Here is an 18722-nt window from a genome sequence, read left to right as displayed (position 1 = left end):
GAATTCGGAATGTTGAACAATATTTAGAACTGTAGATTATTCGGGCTCAAAAACTGAATACATTTCTCTCTGTCAGAGGCATGTGCCTTTTAGGAAATCATGAATGAAAATATTATATTAAGGAAATGTGTTTGGAGTGTCAAGTTGGAAAGGGGTGTACTTCTGGTGTTTAATTCTTGATTCTCCGTCCTAACAAAACAGGTAAGACCCATCAACTGATTTTAAAACAGGAAGTGAGGTTAATAAAAATCATTTGGCAAGTTTTCTCCAAATTATATCCCATCCACCTTTCGTCTATCCCACCCTCACAGCATATGAATCAAGAGGCTGAAAGAGGCTTGCAAAGGTTCATGGGACTAAGCTATCCAAGTAGCAAGCCCTCGTTGGCTGACTAGTGTCCAGGAGGCACGTTTTCCACATCTTCTCTGAAGCTGCACAGGGACTTCTCCATCAGGACATGCATAAAAGCATCCTTTGAGCCTTTTTTGTCTCTGAATCACATCTGTCTGCTTTTCCCCCAATGATTCTTGAAATGTGGCCCCTGAAACAGTAGCATTTGTGTCACCAAGGAATAAGCTAGAAGCTGAAATACAAACTCCCCAGCTCCACCTTAGAACAACAGAGTCAAAATAGTGTAGACACCCACATGTGTCCCCAAATTCACGTACCTTGAGTAACACTCTCTCCTGCTCATTTCCAACCACCTGAAACAACCACTCCTCAAGCTTTGTCCTCCAAATCATGCCAGGGAAGTGCACGGTCCATTCCACATGGCGGGCTTGCTTTAGTTGATGCCTACAGCTGGTTGAATAAAAAGTACCAATACGTTGCCATGAAGAGCACAACTCAGAATGAAAGTGATGCAAAATTGAGACCATCTGCCCCTGCTACTGCCCCTATGATAAACACACAGGCTACTATTAGCCACAGAGGTTTCCCTGTTGCCACAGTGCAGGGCATGACATTCAAACAGTACATCTGTATTCAAAACAAAAAGCTCCCACTGCCATAGACACCAATGATGTACATTCACATAGCAAGTGGTTTTTTCAAAAGCATATGTTGGGTTTAAAATAATTGATCTTGGTAAAAATATTAAGGGGCTCGCTGAAAGCATTCAAGGACATATGATATTAATACCATCTGTGCGGTAGGCATCCTGAATGAATCCACAACATACTTTAAAAAAAAAACAAACCCTATAATGGATGCTCCTGAACACTGTAATTTCCATGAAAATCTCTTGAAATTTACCTACTGTATTTTAAATACATTAATTCATTATGTATTGAATTATGCCCCCTCCTCATTCCTTGAAGGGAGTAAAACCATGAATTATGTTTCTCAGATCATTTTCATCTCTTTGAAGTGCATTCTTGAGGTATATATGTTTTTCTAAATATACTACCATTACTGATATGTTTCATTTTTCCTCAATACGCTACTTAAATAATGTTTATCTTTAAAATGACATACAGAGATACTACTTCCCAAAGTATTTTGAGCCAAAATCATCACAGATCAAACAGATTAAACTCTGATTGTATTTCCCGTGACTGTTGCAAATTACCATGAGGTTTTGCAGTTTTGCTCTTAGCAAACAATTAAAGTCATAAGCCTTAATAAAGGCTTGGTCTGCTCTTCTCTCAAGACACTAAATGAGGGACAATAACTATACATGGAGAATTGAAATGAATATGGAAATGTTTTTAAAATATTTATTATATTTCTTTTGTATGTGCATATGCTTGTGGGCATGTGGAAGTCAGAGGACAACTTGCATGAGTCCATTTATTTTTTTTTTTCGGCCTATGGATTGAACTCAGGTCCTCAGGTTTAGTAGCAAATGCCTTTACTCTCTGAGCCATCCAATGGCCTTGAATATAAAATATTGACTGAAGAGAAACAGGTGAGACAAATAACGTATTTTTTTTTGGCATATAAGATGACTGGGCATATAAAATGACCTCCAACTTTTCCAGTTGAAATGTAAAATATAGAGTTTGGAATATACTTGCCATATAAGACTACTCCTCTTCCAACTCAAACCCTGTGCAGCAGACTCAGGCATGTGTGCACTAGCAGGCAGGGCACACACAACCATGTGGTTTATTAAATGCTGACAGACAGCTAGTGCCAGCCTACCCTGCCCCTTTAAGTGGTGCTCCACACTCAACTCTGAGGCAAGCAGCTCCGCGTGGAATGGGCGGATTCCGGTGGAGAGCCAATCCACGCTCACATTCTCCTCCTCGAAATACAAGAAGATGTGTGCAGCTTACTCTTCCCTGCTTCATACCCGCCGCACAGAGTGGAGAATCGGCCGAGGGTGCCCCCCACTATACGTGCTGGACATATGAAGCAAGGGAAAGCAAGTTGCAGGTACCCTGCGTATAAGACGACCCTGGCTTTGGCACAGATTTTTTTCAGGGGGTAGGTGTTAAAAAGGCATCTTATATGCCAGAAAAATACAGTGTGTGTGTGTGTGTGTGTGTGTGTGTGTGTGTGTGTGTGTGTGTGTAATTGGAAATCAAGTGTGGGCACCCATGGTGGAGAGGTAGAGTGAGGGAGTGGGGTGAACATGGAGGTAGAGATGATCAGATAAAAAACACTCAGGAAAAGCTGCAAGAAGACAGAGCAAGTGTTGCACAGGTCTGAAGCAATGTGCTGTAGGCATAGCAAACAATGCAGATAAGATGCTTTCTTAAACTGCTGAAGTTCCACTAAGCAGTAGCTAGTGATTGGCCAAACCAAAGAGGCAGTAGAGAGCATCATCAATGCTTGGACTTAGCTTTGAGTGTACTAGGAAGCCACTGGGGCACAGCAGTAGGGAGCAGTGTGATGGGGCTAGAGGACCAAGGTGTATATTCTCCCCCTAAGCACACACAGTAGCATAGAGTAAAGACTTAGAGAATGTCTGGTGTTTCTATAAACCTGTGTGAACCGATCTAGCCAGTTTCTGGTCATTCCGTTAGCCAGAGCGCCTGTCACTTTTTTCCGCACCATGGATTTTTAGCCCAGTGAATGAGTTTTTAACACGATCACAAATGGAAATACAGCAGACACATAGCTAATGGCACTTAGCGAACTTTTTAAGGTGCAAAGAAATGCTGATAGAAGGAAGGAATTTTTAAAATATTCTAATTAAGGTAGGCTGGGTTTTGTTTTGTTGTTGTTTTTTTTTCATTTTGGAAGCTGCTAACCTGCACTTCCGATTCACTCGGGTAATTAAATTTTATTTGTTCTCAAGGTTCTGATAGGGTTGGAGACCAGATAGTTTAGCCTTATAATTAAACTTAGTTGTTTAGGGGTTAAGATGTTTTCAGGTCTAGCTGGATGTTTTAAGTTGATAGAGATGAAATATGATAGATACTGATTTTCATTCAGAATTTTAGACTCACCAAGATAGGTGGATAGGAAATACGCTTTCTTCAAGTTTGCCAAATACAAATAGCCAAATCACTATGAATGTAACATTTATATAATTCCTGATTGTTTCCTGGTTCTTCTTGCTGTATGTAGTTTATTTTATTTGTGTGTAATAATATAAATGTATATGTAAAAAGAAATATAACAAAATGAAAAAAAGAAAGAAAAAATACTCTGATTAGTGAATTATGTCCACCGCTGGGAAGAGGGCTTAAGTCAGTAGAATGCTTAGGATGTGAGCCTGAGGACCTGAGTTTGCATCCTGAGCACCCAAACAAAAACCAGGAGCAGCAGTAGCAGGAGGAGTGGGAAGGGCTGGTGGAGGTGGGGGAGGGTGGGGGGAGGGGGGAGGGGATGGTGGAGGTGGGGGAGGGCTGGTGGAGGTGGGGGAGGGTGGGGGGGAGGTGGGGGAGGGGATGGTGGAGGTGGGGGAGGAGATGGTGGAGGTGGGGGAGGGCTGGTGGAGGTGGGGGAGGGGATGGTGGAGGTGGGGGAGGGCTGGTGGAGGTGGGGGAGGAGATGGTGGAGGTGGGGGAGGGCTGGTGGAGGTGGGGGAGGGGATGGTGGAGGTGGGGGAGGGCTGGTGGAGGTGGGGGAGGGTGGGGGGGAGGTGGGGGAGGGGATGGTGGAGGTGGGGGAGGGGATGGTGGAGGTGGGGGAAGGCTGGTGGAGGTGGGGGAGGGGATGGTGGAGGTGGGGGAGGGCTGGTGGAGGTGGGGGAGGGCTGGTGGAGGTGGGGGAGGAGATGGTGGAGGTGGGGGAGGGCTGGTGGAGGTGGGGGAGGAGATGGTGGAGGTGGGGGAGGGCTGGTGGAGGTGGGGGAGGGCTGGTGGAGGTGGGGGAGGGCTGGTGGAGGTGGGGGAGGGCTGGTGGAGGTGGGGGAGGGCTGGTGGAGGTGGGGGAGGGCTGGTGGAGGTGGGGGAGGAGATGGTGGAGGTGGGGGAGGGCTGGTGGAGGTGGGGGAGGGCTGGTGGAGGTGGGGGAGGAGATGGTGGAGGTGGGGGAGGGCTGGTGGAGGTGGGGGAGGGCTAGTGGAGGTGGGGGAGGAGATGGTGGAGGTGGGGGAGGGCTGGTGGAGGTGGGGGAGGGCTGGTGGAGGTGGGGGAGGGCTGGTGGAGGTGGGGGAGGGGATGGTGGAGGTGGGGGAGGGCTGGTGGAGGTGGGGGAGGGCTGGTGGAGGTGGGGGAGGGCGGGGGGACACACATCCATGGGCTTACTCACCAGTCGTTCTAATCAAATTAATTAGCTCCAGAGTTGGTAAAAGGACCTGTCTCAGCAATAAGGCACAGAATGATAAAGACACCTAACATCAAACTCAAGCTTCCACACATATGTGCATCCACATACTCAGGATGCACACAGAAACACATACACATGAAACCCAAAATTAAATAAAGCATTCCCACAGAAAGAGAAGGTCATAGACACCTCCAAAAGGCTGTAGTGAAGTTCTCTGAGTCCTTCAGCAATATGACAGAACCACACTTTGTTAATTAGAAAAACGAAACACAAAGGCCTCAGAAAACTCATGATTTCTATTTTAGCTCCTGAAACAACAAAGTTTGCTTGTTTGGAAAATAAGAAGTGTATATCAAATATTGAGGGGACTCTAGTGGCCCATAACTAGAAGAAAGATTAGCTCTATTATGAAACTGATACCATGTGGTAGTTTGAATGCAAAGCAGGTACGGTGAACCTATAAAAGTGAGTTGAGCACATTTTGATTATATAAATAGTGCAAAATCATTCTATATGCACCTAAAGAAATGTTTTGAGAGAACTCTAATGGTATATTGTTGGTTGATAAAAATCTATGAGAAATCTACATACATGTGTATATGTGCATATGTATATATTGGTATATGTGTACTTTTTTAGAATTTTATGTGTGAAATAAATTAGCAAAGAATACATCAATTCCAAAGGGGAAATAATGCAGGAAAATTAGTATATAGCTATAGAAAGGCTTTGGCCTCCCACCTTTCATACTTCTTTACTGTTTTAATACTTTCAGCTAAAATGTATGTACAACAACTATCTCAAAATATTTTAAGTATATCTTTAAGAAAAAGAAAACTTATGTCCACTGAAGTTGGTAATCTGAGTGCATTGAAATAATACAAATAAAAACAATATTTGAATATTTATTCATTATATACTATATGCTAGGGACCATGCTATTTTACATGCATAATTTCTTGTAATTTATATGGATAATTTATTCCTCATTATGTAATTCTGACATATATATATATATATATATATATATATATATATATACTAATGGGGCATTAGATAACCTTCCCAGATTCCCATAGTAAACTTTGAATTCTCTCCCAACCCATCTCTTTCCAAAAGATAGTCTTTACCCACAACCTAACAGCTCTCAAACGTAGTGGAGATAAAGCTAACTATGCAGGATCCGTGAAAAGTGCTCCTCCAGTGCTCTGCCCATCAGCCTGTGAGTGAGTCTGAACCCAGGGTTGGTGGTGATGGTTCCTTTTAAATATGTAATACATGATCTGAAATTCTATCATCATAATTATTGTCATGGGAAACTGTAACTCCACTGAGGGTAAGACTTACACATCAGAGAAATAAATTTAAATATTCAGATGTTGGTAATGTAAGATCTTGCTTGAAACTGATGATTAGCATCAAACACAGCTTATAATAATGTGCAGTTTATGATACAATTTAAGCAATTTTAGCAGCCAAGTACAGTCTTTGTTTTAACTTGAATATTTGTCACCTAGCAGCTATCATTTTGTCTTTTTTATCTACGACAGGTCTTAAAGGTATTTTGCTGAATTTGAACAAATAAAATACCGTCAGTGTGCTCAGTGATTCAGTTTGTTCTTTTCGAACAAAATGGTGTCCCAGCATGCTTTTCAGAGGGACACATCGCCTGTATTTTAAGCGATTGCCATGAAGTGTGGTGGAGATAGGGGGAAATGTCTCAGATGCAAAGGAAAGTTAACATTTACATCTGAAAACTGTCTCCTTGCCATGTTGCTTGACAAGTGATGTGGATAATTTTATCCCCTAGTGAGGTTTACAATCTGCAGAACTAGTACTTATGTTGATCTCATCAGAACCAAGTGAAAAAGAGGAGACATTACCTAAATATCATGCCTCAGACAGAGATAATCCATATGGCAAATGCGTTCCACTTTGTATCAGAGATTCTTTTTTATTCTAGAGGGTCTCTCTACGGGAACTTGATGGGCTTCTGGAATTCTCTCTGTAGGTAGAAATCTAGCTTGTTTGCTTTCTAGTTACACAAAGCTGCTTCCATCATCATTTCAGCCATGCGCTGTTGGCTGGGGCGGGGTGGATAAGCAGTAGCGTGTCATGCATCACGTTAAGTATGAAATGCGTTGCATGACCATATGTCTCTGTTTAGAGAAGAAATAAGTTGTTCCTAATCTTACCAATTAAGAACTGATTGCATGCACACCCACAGATTGCGTTTATCTAGGAGGTCCGTGCAAACACTTGCTATATGGTATAACTTTCATTCGTGGGTCAGGAAAGTCTTCTGGCCCAGACCCTCAGCTGCAAGTCAGGACAGACAACATGAACCTCACCTCAGGACAAACAAGAGATACATCTTCCGTTTCATGGGACATCCAACCTGATTGTAATATAATACAGTTGGCATATGATTTATGTTCCTCTTAATTAGTGGACATAAAACATTTCTGTATCTATTTTCCACCAATGAGTAAAATACCTTTGAATTGTGTGCATGTGTGTGTGAGTGCGTGTGTGTGTGTGTGTGTGTGTGTGTGTTCACATGCATGCATATTCATACTTGCTTTCAGCTAAGCACATTAGTCATATTCACTTTACCTGCATGTGTCATCAATAGTACCCTCTCGTAGAGATCTTTAGTTTTGTCTTGGTTCCATACATTTTTAAATATTGAGTCATAGACATATATTACTTCATTCTTGATGGATTCATACTACTATTTTCATTAGATTATCCTTATACTATGCTATCTTAGGATATGAGTCACACACAAACCCATCTTAACCAATAGAGAGATATAAAATCAATTGGCAGTTGCTAGTCATCTAACACAGTGGTTCTAAAACCTATGAAGGGCGAAGCAGAGAGTTTCTTGGGACTTGCAAACTGGATCTATGCTGACAGTCTTCCCATGATGCTATTAAACACCCTGCTATGATCTAAGGTTTGAGTTTAAACTATCACACATAACCAGTGGCTTTTATATAGGACAGTACATACACAGGCACGTTTGTCATCGGAGAAAGTGGCACTTGGGAAATTTCAGTTCAATAGAGCCAGCACATAGCCCCAGAATCAATATTTTCAGAAACTGGGTATTTCTGAAGTAAATATTTGAGAAACACAGAAGTACAGGTGGGGGAAAGCAGAGTGAGAGAAAAATTGGAATGGCAGCTGAGTGTAGGTATCAAAATTACATTCGTGCTGAAGGTACTGGAAGTCAGGGACATGGTCCTCAAATCGTATAAGGTGATATAACTACATTGAGGGGAGCTAGAGTGGTTAACAGAAAAACTAAACGTACAAAGTGATTCCAAGCATTAGACTAGGAACCACTATCCGGGCCCTGAGTTGCTCTGAACCAGGGAAGAGACAGCCAGGAAGGTGGATAAAGCATTCAGTCCAGTGCTAGGCATGGGAAGTATGGAGCTCTCTGACACCTCACTCCAGGGATGGGTACAACACTTGAAGGGGCTATGGTAGGCCGTGGGAAAAGTAAGAGAATTTGAGTAACTATACATATGAATTAAAGAAGTGACCTGAGGTGCCCCTTAGGGGTATCAAGTCCGTTTGCTCCTCCATCATCTCATGCTTTAGCCAAGAAAACTATGTTGCTTATAGCACTACATTGACAGGACACCTGTTTTGTGGATCTACACGAAAATCTATCTTCCATCCCAGTGAAAAGTACACATAGTGGTAGCGTCCTGGTTCTCTTTAATTGCCACATGACAGGAAAGCCTCTGTTGAGGAATTGCCTAGATCATATTGGCCTATGAGCATGTTTATGATGAATTATCTCCATTATTAATTGGTGGGGGTGGACCCAGCCCACTGTGGGCAACACAATCCCTAGGTGAGTGGGCCTGGGCTATATTAGAAAGGTAACTAAGCCTGAGCCTTTAATTGAGTGAACCAGCAAGCAGTATTCTGCCATGGTTTTTGCCTTCCTGTTACTGCCCTGACTTTCTTTGGTGAACTGTAACCTGGAAGTAAAGGCCAAATAAACCCCCTTTCCTTCCCTAAACTGCATTGGCCAGTGCATTTAAGCAACTGAGCAACCTGGAGATGTCAATACCTATCAAAATAAGGACATTGATAGATCCATGATATTCTTAACTTCCTTGAACATTCCATAGTGTCTTCTTTCCCACGTTTTTTTCTTTACCTAGATGTCCAAATGGACAGGTGTAAGTGATTATAACAGATAGTCCCCAAGATCCACTGACCCTAATATAAAAAAAAGTCCTTGAAAGTGTGTTTCTCTGTCAGTGACTAATGTTAAACATCTACAAACAGAGTTAAGCAGTAGTGTCTCCACAATACATTTCTAATAACGAACACAAATGAAGAACTCCAGAATCATTCTTTATCTTCTGAGCTAATAGATGACTTTTCTATCTAGCCCACTATGGATAGCGCATGGTAGATGTTCAAAGTATCTGATGGATGAGTGAGTAAGCAAATGAATTCACTCCCTGGAGTAAAGAATCCGGGTTATCAACCAAAAGATACTATCAAGTATTGCCCAGGAGCTCATTTTTGTCATGTGTTTAGCTGTTTAAAGTATAACCAAGTCACTCTGAGATTAACATTCATCTTGATGAGAGGAAGGACAAGAGAGATGAGTTAGAATCAGCAAAGGTACACTGTGTGCTGTGAAATTTTTTCCTGTGTCAGTATGATACCGCCTGTCTTCAGTGCTTATCGATTGTGGGCAAGCCACACTTGTAAACAAAGCTGGACAGGTATGTTTGGCAGTAGTAACCATAACAACGGTATTGTCCATATCACACTTACAATAATGCCCTGCATTTATAGATTTGTCAAAAAGATCTTCTCATCTGCATCTCAATGTACACTTCCAACAGCAACAACAATGTGACAAATATGACAGACAGGCAGAGTAGAGCACAGTCAGGATTTGCTGGATTTTATAAACATGGGGAAATTGAAGACTGTATTACTGCACAAACATATCTAAAGAAAAGATATGTGGATATGATAACAGTGTAATTCTAGTATTTTTACTACATGTATCTTTACCAATTTTTTTCAGTTACCATTATGGTTTTTTCCCAACAACCTTAAATTGGAGGTTGAAAAATAAGCCCTACTTTTGATTTTGCCATGTACTAAATGAAAACGCACATGTCATACAACTGACCTCCAAGTCACAATAATAAGCAACGCTTTCCATCTGAAAACTAAAATGCATACATTTCCAATATAAACATGAAAATAATTATATTCCTGCCTACTCCTCCCCAAACATTATTGAGATCACGAAATAAAGACACATAAGCATATTTACCCTATTTGAATTCAACTATTTGGGGTCAGGCAGTCAAGAGATAGTGACCAATCTACATGTGCTGGTCTCTTCATACTGTATTCTAAGCTGACTCTGAATTAGGTTCCAGGAACCACAAATTCAAAAGACAAGAAGAAAAGCCGACAGCAGCCGGGTGTGGAGGCACATGCCTGTAATCCCAGCACTTAAGGAGGCAGAGGAAGGCAGACCTCTGTGATTTCCAAGTCAGCCTGGTCTACAAACTGAGTCCAGGACAGCCAAGGCTACACAGAGAAACCTTGTCTTGAAAAAACAAAAAGCAACAAAGAAAGAAAGGAAGGAAGGAAGGAGGGAAAGAAAGAAAAGGAAAGCTAACTCAACAGCTTGGCCTTTCTGAAGAAGCTCATCAGTGTCTAATGCAGTGCCTCGTTGCCCAGGTGGCTTGGTGAGTGGTTAGGCTTTGTTGTGAATTTGGCCTAGCTCCTTGACTTTGATATCAACCATAATATAAGTCAAAACTTAACCGATGATGGTGCATTGCACTCTTAAAAGTCTTCACATTTCATTGCCATTGTTTTTGCTGACCTGCTTTTCAATCCTAAGATTCCCTAAGGCTGTCCCCACACCATGACAGGCCAATGCAGCTTTGCACAGTCTTCATCCAGTCCTTGAGGAGCCTTTACAAGCTCTGATCAAAGATCCTTTAATTTAAAAGGGCCTGCCCTGAGTTATGTCTACAGCTCAAGCTCTATCCATGATGCATTTGGAGTTGTCAGCTATGATTCCAAGGATCACAGCAAGGGATTGCCTAAGTAATTCTTCTCCATCAGGGCATTTCTTGTCATCTCCTAAGTAAAGCACCGATGTCACCAGTGATCTTTGCAAGAGCGACGCATGAATGCATCGATCTCTGGTGTTTGTGCACTAGCAGGCAGGTGACAACACAGCTCTGTTTCATTCCCCCCCCCCCCCTAATGTCAAAGCGTAAACCATCTTTTAATTCTGACACATTTATCCATTCAAAAGACAGTATGAAAAACAGTTAGGGGTCACTTACCCATCTATCACTTTGGACTCTTCAGGCCAAAATGTGGTTGCTCTTTCCTTTGTAAGCTGGGCAAACAAGAGTGATCCCAAATGGACAGAGAAAAAAGAAAAGGCAAACAAAAGCTATTCAACAGTGAAAGCTGCTGATGTTCTGTGCTGCCTTAGGTAAGCTGGCAGCCTTCCTACATAGGGACAAAGAAGATGAAGTAAAATAAAATAGGTGGCAGAAGCCATCCACACAACACAGCCAACGCTGAGCTCAAGCACATCTCACTGTGTAGAGACCAGACAAAATTTATAGTACACATGCATCCAAAGTGCAAGTGCGTGACTGAGCCCTGTCCATGTGAAGCCATGTATATATACACGTTCATCCATAGATGCCTCATCTCTCTGGTTTTTTTGGTTTTGTTTTTGTTTTTGTTTTTCAAATCTGCAGTGACAGGATCTGGCGAGACAGCTTGTTCCTTTTTTAGAAGACCTGAGTTCAGTTCACAACACTCTTAGCAGGAGACCCACAAGCTTCCTGTAATACCAGCTTCAAAGTATCCACACCTTCTCCTGGCCTCTACATGTATTTGTCACACACATACACACACACACACACACACACACACACACACACACACACACACCTGATATGCACTAAGTTCACATCCCAGTGCTGAGAAGGGAACTGAGTTTATCACTCAGAGGTTCTTGTAATGATGCTCGGAATCCGTCTACAATAAAGTTGTTGACTTTAAGTGACTACCTCAAGACTACTTGATATCACAGTGTTTGCATGCGCTTTGGCAGTCAACCACACATTCAGAGTAACAAGGATCCTCAACCTTTTTTCAGGACAAACAGATAGCTCATTAATATGGAAACCTAGTGAAGCTGCAATGTAGGTGATTCCTGACTGCCTCTGCAGCAAGTGCCTGGCGAAGCCACAACTAATTCTCTCCCCTGAAAGACAGAGTAGTCAGAAGTTGCTTTTTAATCATCGCTCTGTCTCTATTTTATATGAATACCAATGGATTGTGCAATACTATTTTAAAAAACATTTAGAAGGGAAACTCATCACCGGTTGCACATTAATTTTTTATAAATGTCATTCTACATTTATACCGGCGAAGGCAGCAATCTATGCAAACCAGATTTGAATGGTTCGCAAAGCAGAGTATTTACAAACACCTTGGATTCTTCAGCATTCACACTCTTTCTTCCTGCCACAGTGAATTTGAATTGGATACCACAGCTGCTGTCAGATCCAAACACAAGTGCATCCTTCAGCGGCCACCCCCTCCCAAGAATGCCAGGCAAGATCTGCCCATCTTTCATCCACATCCCATGCCCTGTTGTTCACAATTAGTATTTTTGGTGGAAAAGGACAAAAAAAAAATCAAAGGAAAGCAGAAGTTCGGCACCTTTCCCATTGCTGATAGGACAGAGGAGCTGGCAGATGCACAACTGAACAAAACCCACCCTGGAATGTGTCTGCATCCCCTCCAGTGTCTACTTGTTCTCCCCCAAATACCACCAGCATCATCTTAGGAAGCAATATGCACTCAATCAAGAGAAGCCACATGCAACTGCTACATTTTTTATGATTATGATTAAGATTGTCTCATTTGAAGGATGTGCCCCTAGCAGAACTACAGCTAACTACCCCTAACTCCTAGCTCACTCAGAAACATCATGGCCTCACAGGATGGCATGATGGTCTCTTAGTTACAAAACACAATACAGGGGCTGGGGAGATGGTTCAGTGGGCAAAGTGCTTGCTGGGACATGAAGACCGGCATTCAGATACCCAGAACCTATGCAAAAACACAGGTGGATGTGTCTGGTCTGCCCGTAAAGCCAGTGTTTATGAGGCAGAGACAAGGGGTCCCTGGGGAAAGTGGCAAGTTAGACTAGCTGAATTTCAGAGCTCTGTGTGCAGTGAGAGACCCTGAGTCAGTAAACAAATGGGAGGGCTAGCTATGGAGGAGGATATCTGCCATAAGCCTCTGGCCTCTACATACATGTATGTGCACACCCATGCAAGGGCACACACATGATTCAAACATGCACGCATGCATACACATTTGAAAACAAACAAAATACAACAAAAGCTCTTGTTACCCTTTTTTTCCCACCTGGTAAATAAATTTATTTGTACATAATAGTAAGATAAATACGTTAGTTAATTTACCCATCTATCTCCTGTACCTGTTTTAATCTAAATCTGAGCTCACGCAGGAGAATTTTAAGAACCACTCTTTCAGGAAAAACTCATTGTTACAGGTGTTTAATATCTCTTGCTGGTCATTTTCCCACAAGTGACAGATAGTCCTGGGACCTAGACACACCAGAGTGTGACCTCATGCCCTGAGGGCAGATGGGATGAACCTTTGTGTTCATCTGCGGGAGTCTCCCACAGCTAAGTAGCTCACACGGAAACACAAATATTTTGTGTTTGGAGCAGATTCGCTGAAGAAAAATACAAGCAATAGGAGCAATGAATGACAGCTTCCTAAAGGTTAATATCTCCTTTAATCTATTTCTACAACAGGAAGGGAAAATACGGTACTAGCATTGGATGTACTTGGGGGATTAGAAAAACAATTTCAGCTATTATGTATATGTTAGACCACGGAGAAAGGAGACGGTCTCCACATTCACTTTATGTAACAAAATATAAAATGCCGTATATACATATATATATATACACATTTTCATTTTTTTACTAAAGAAATGCCTTCAGTGTGTGTGTGTGTGTGCGTGCACGCGCGCATGTGTAAGGAGAGAAATAAAACCACCCTTAAAGCCAGGCCAGGGACTTGTGACTGTCACGTCAGGTAATGAAACCATTCAATGCACGGTATTAAGAAGAGACACGATGCAATTAGCCAAGAAATTACTCTGATCTCAGTGACATTTTCAAAAAATCATAATACAATATACATCGGAAGGCATGATTGACAGCCTAATCCAGTTTTGATGGAACGTGGTCCACACACTGTGTGCAAAGCAGCGCGTGTCCAGATAAAGCCCACAGCTGTGGATCTCTGATATGTCCTTACAGGCTTGTCACCCAGAAAATTCCTCAGGTTTAAAAGATGATGAAAGTATCGACCATTAATGACAGGATCATCTCCTGCCCTGAAATAAAATGTACTAATCCTTTTTGCTAGGTCTATGAATTCCTAATATAAATTATATAAACTCTCGTAATTCATCTCTGTTAGCACAGTTGTGTTTGGAAATTGTACAGCAGTCTTTGCCCTATTTGAAATGCTAGATGAAAGCAAGACGTGTTCGTTTAAGCCGCTGCATAAAGTAATTTAACAGAGGGGACAGAGCAACTTCTAGATAATGAGAACGACCGATTTTCAAAATGGAAGTGTAGAAGTTCTTTGGCAGCTGGGAGGATTTAGCCTTCCTCTTTACAGAGAAGCCAGAAACACAGTCTGGCATACTTTCCTCCACTGTGGGTGGTTAAATAAAGGGCATCGAACAGGGGTGTGTGGTTAACAACTGGTGGTGGGGAATTATCGATTATTAATCAGAGGCCTTAGCAATTCCAGATCAACAGTATTAGCAAGTGAACAATGTGAAAGGGGGTTGTTGGCTGGCTTTGTGCGGGTGTTTGTGTGAAGGGGGGCACTGCAGCATGGACTCACGTGGGTACACCGTGTTAGCAACTGTACTTAGAGTCAGTGTCACACACATGCATGGTAAAAGAATGAACAAAAGATGTTTTCAGTGGGGTGCGTGTCTGTAACCCACCTATGGGAGGGGAATGCCCTCAGGGGCAGAAGGGAACAGCAGACCCCTGGAGCTGGAGTTGTAGGCCTGGCACGGGTGCTGAGAACTGAGCTCAGGTCCTCTGGAAGAGCATCAAGCAATTTTTAAAAGATGAGCTCTCTCTCTCTCTAGCCTGGAAAGACAGTTAATTTTTCAAAATCTAAAATTATACTGCATCAACAATGTATGTAGAAGGTAATGTCTTCTCAATGCATTTTGTAATCTGGTTAATTTACTTCTTTCCTATATTTATTTTAATTATTCCTCACTCCCTCCCCCGACCCCCGTGTGTGTTTGTGCAGCGCAAGTGTTCATGTGTGAGTGTGTGTGTGTGTGTGTGTGTGTGTGTGTGTGTGTGTATGCGTCTGTGTGTGGGGGTGGGGGGCTAGGCCAGAGGAAGACTGTCCTGCTCTATCTGCCTCGACTTTATTCACTTGAAACAAGGTCTCTCATTAAACCTAGAACTCATCAAGTTTTCTGGACAGGCTGCTGAGCAGGGAGTCTGTCTCTGCCTCCTCACATAGACACGTAAGTGCACAGTCACACCAGCTTGTGTGTAAGTGCTTGTGATCCAAACTCAGGCTCCCATGCACGCAAAGCAAAAACTCTCATACACTGCGCATTTCCTAGCATTTGTCATTTATTTTTGCATTTTCAAATGTGGGCACTTAGCATTATTTTGTTTGAATTATTCTTGACATATCTTGGAGTTCCTATCCAAGTACAGGCTAAGCTTTGTTCTTTGGACTGTAATGTGGAAAGGATGAAATACTCCAAGACGAGACTAAACAATGGAAGGATTCATTTTCTTAAGTGAACACAACAGATTTTATCCTTGAGAGAAAATAATAAAGTAGTAAAGATGCCATTACTCAAAATACATTGATAATTGCCCTTTAGAAATTTCTTCAGAAAAAAAAAAGGAAAAAATCACAATCTAACCTATGATGAGATCTGTCTTTTAATGCAAACAAAAATTTCTGCTGTTTACTTCTCTGCCTTTGCAACTAGGATTGAAATGGCATTGTAAATATCTTACTTTACTAAAACTAAGCCTGTCTTTGGTTGACATACACCTAAAGCTACTGTTGTCTTTCATAAGAACATGAGTACCTTTGTTATTCCTAACCACCAAAAAGCAAGCACAGTCCCTATGCCTTCCAACTGGTGGATTGATAAGCAAATGCAGTCTATCCATACAAGGGTGCAGGAAATAGAAATCAGTAGCTGCTACCTACCTGCCACCTCCCAGAGGAATCTCCAACTGTTTGCTGAATGTAAAAGCAGACACAAAGCATACGTGTTTTACAACTACTTATTTGAAATATCCAGACTGAGGAGCAGTGCAGGGAGAGAAGACAGGAGCCTGCCTAGAGCAGATGGCAGGAAAATGGACTCATGCAAGCCCTCTTGCTCTCAGGGCTTTTTCTTTAGAGGTAATGAAAATGCTTCAAACTTACATTGTGATGAGAGGCGCTTGACACTGTGAGTTACTAACACTCATTGAGTTGTAGGTTTTAAACGGTTGGATTTTATGGCATGTAAATTTTAACTCAATAAGGCTGTGCTTTTAAATAAAAATATTAAAAGTTGTTTCTTTAAAAGGAAAAACTAAGAATTAGGGACCAAAATATGAGGACAGATTATAAAAAGGGTCTTCCAAGAAACCAACATGATTAAAACTTCCTGAGGTGACTGAGTGGCTAGGATGGTGGCGATTTCAAATAAAAATAATCACATTTTAGTCAGCCTTCAAGGGTGTTATAGGAAAGTCAACCATTTAATTACAGCTACTCCTGTCTTGAAATCAGCTCTTAATGCACACCAACACTGAAGAAGGTTCACATAAACTAAGAGTCAGCTCATTTTTCACCATCCCTTATCTGTTTCGCCATGAGACCATAGCAGAAATGATGACCCTTTGGCCCTCTTTTGTAAGAATATTCGCTTTGGTAAAAGCCAGCCCTCACTTCAGAGACAACAGCCACCCCTATCATGAGTCCTATAGGAAACAGAGCAAGAAAGAGCCAATTCTTTTATGTCTGCATGGAGAGGTTATCATCGAAACCGTTGTCATCAGATCAAAAGCTAAGAGAGTAAGTAGAGTCCCACTACTCAGAAGGATTAAAGATACCCCACAGGTAGGACGGTTACATCAAGTAAATCTTGAAATTTGAGCCAATACGCTTTTTATAAGGGCTTGGGAGAAGGGGAAATCACCCGGTTTCGTGTAAGGTATTTGAACTCTTTAAGAGCATGCACAAGCCTAGCAGGCCAGAGCAGAAGCAGACTCGCCCTAACAGTTACACGTAGGAAAGGGCACAATGGAGAGTGCCACTTATGATGCAGTGTCACAAAACTGTACAGTCCCACCACTCCAGAAGCCTCCAGATGTACTCAGGGAAGGTACACACACAACAGCTTCTGAAAGTGTGGGATGTGCTTGCTCTAGAATTGTTACCCGCTAGAATGTTTGCTACTTTGCATCTTTAACCCAACAATAGTTTCTTGATATTCCAAGCACCAGTGTCTTTTATCCCAAATTCCATTCTCTGCTGACCTTTGTGGTAGCCTAAAGTACCTTTATTACTGTTTTTTTTTCCTTTAAACATGAAGCCTTCTCAAAGCAAAGACAAAGATTAAACATCTTCAAGTTGTTAGCAACTCTAAATATCAAAGAGAAGGGGGAGCTCTCATCCAGAATAAGCAAAAATGTGAAGCCAGAAAGTAGCATTCAAAGCTGAAATTGCCGTGAAGATGGCAGTACCCAGCCCGCTCAGTTTTTCACTCCACTTGTTTATTGATTGGTGCTGATTACTTATGAAGGTGCAGTTCTGATAATGCATCAAAACACTTTCCCTGTGCCCTCATTGAAGCAATGTTCACAGAGAGCTTGATAAAAGTGTGCACCATGTCCCAATGTTTTCTCTGTGGTATTTTTTTTTTTTGTAGCTAAGTGTGGTTGTTCCTTTATTTAAGTAATTAAAGGTCCCAGACCTGAAACACTTCCACTTTCTTCATTTTACCCACCCCAAGCCACAGGATTGCAAATTACTTGAATTTGGTGGTTTTTTATTTTTTCCTCTGAAAACATGATCTTGAAGGTGTATTGTCTTATTTAAAGAAGATTACAGCCATTACTAAGGATTGTGGCTTTAAAAGATGTCCTCCAGCTCTAAGTGGGCCAGAAAGTAATCCAAGATGCTTTAAAAGTGTGGGTTAAAATGCGTAAAGGTGGAAGTAAGATTTGAAAACATGTTCAGGGGTTTTGCCATTTGGTCACTTATTTTTAATTTGGGTGAGCAGCTATGATTTTGGTATTGAATCCTAAAGCAAAAAAAAAAAAAAACTACCTAAATGGGAGGCAACCTCAACTCGGGCCACTCACACTGCTGCTTCAGTTTACATAGGCTGAAGGGTTAAATGGACATGAAAAACTAACTGTTTCGGGACCATTAACATTTCTAACTTTAAAAATGAGCGCCTCTCCCATGTGCACCAATTATGAGCTGCCGTCTGTTAAAAATGCAGCTCTCTAAGTGAAAACATTACACGTTTACTCTCACTTTCATTAGACGTTAATGATTAACCTGACATTTCTCATTTAACGTAAGAATTCATTTGCAAAGGCTATTCCCACAAGCAAAGACCAACTCTTCTATCTCCTCACGTCACAATCAAATCTGCATAGCAAAAGAGAAATAAATAAAGTGTAGGAAAAGCTTTGAAAAGACATTTGAATATCTGGAATAATGGGCCAGAATTCCTACACAAATGATTAACCATTTCCTATACATAACAGAAGCAGATGCAAGTGAGACAGGCCTTAAAATTAAAATAAGCAAGCATGTCCTTGGTGTTCCACTCCAAAGAGCTGAATCATGCAAATACCTTTCCTGGGTCCAGTTGAATATTTAAGGGG

General features: G+C 41.7%; 1 long non-coding RNA gene across 1 annotated transcript in view; it reads right to left on the bottom strand.

Moving 5' to 3' along the window:
- Positions 1-285: 285 nt before the first annotated feature.
- The window catches only part of LOC311594130, a 37060-nt gene continuing 18623 nt past the window's right edge, over positions 286-18722 (bottom strand). Inside the window, exons 2-3 of the long non-coding RNA XR_014777977.1 lie at positions 669-801; positions 286-541 (exon numbers count right to left, since the gene is read on the bottom strand). This is a non-coding gene — a long non-coding RNA (uncharacterized lncRNA). The remainder of the gene's footprint in view (positions 542-668; positions 802-18722) is intronic.

This window comes from Acomys minous, assembly GCF_964271855.1.
Source record: "Acomys minous genome assembly, chromosome: 3".
Classification (NCBI taxonomy): Eukaryota; Metazoa; Chordata; class Mammalia; order Rodentia; family Muridae; genus Acomys; species Acomys minous.
The sequence above is the reverse complement of the archived record's forward strand: the minus strand, read 5'-3'. Positions and strand labels throughout refer to the sequence as shown.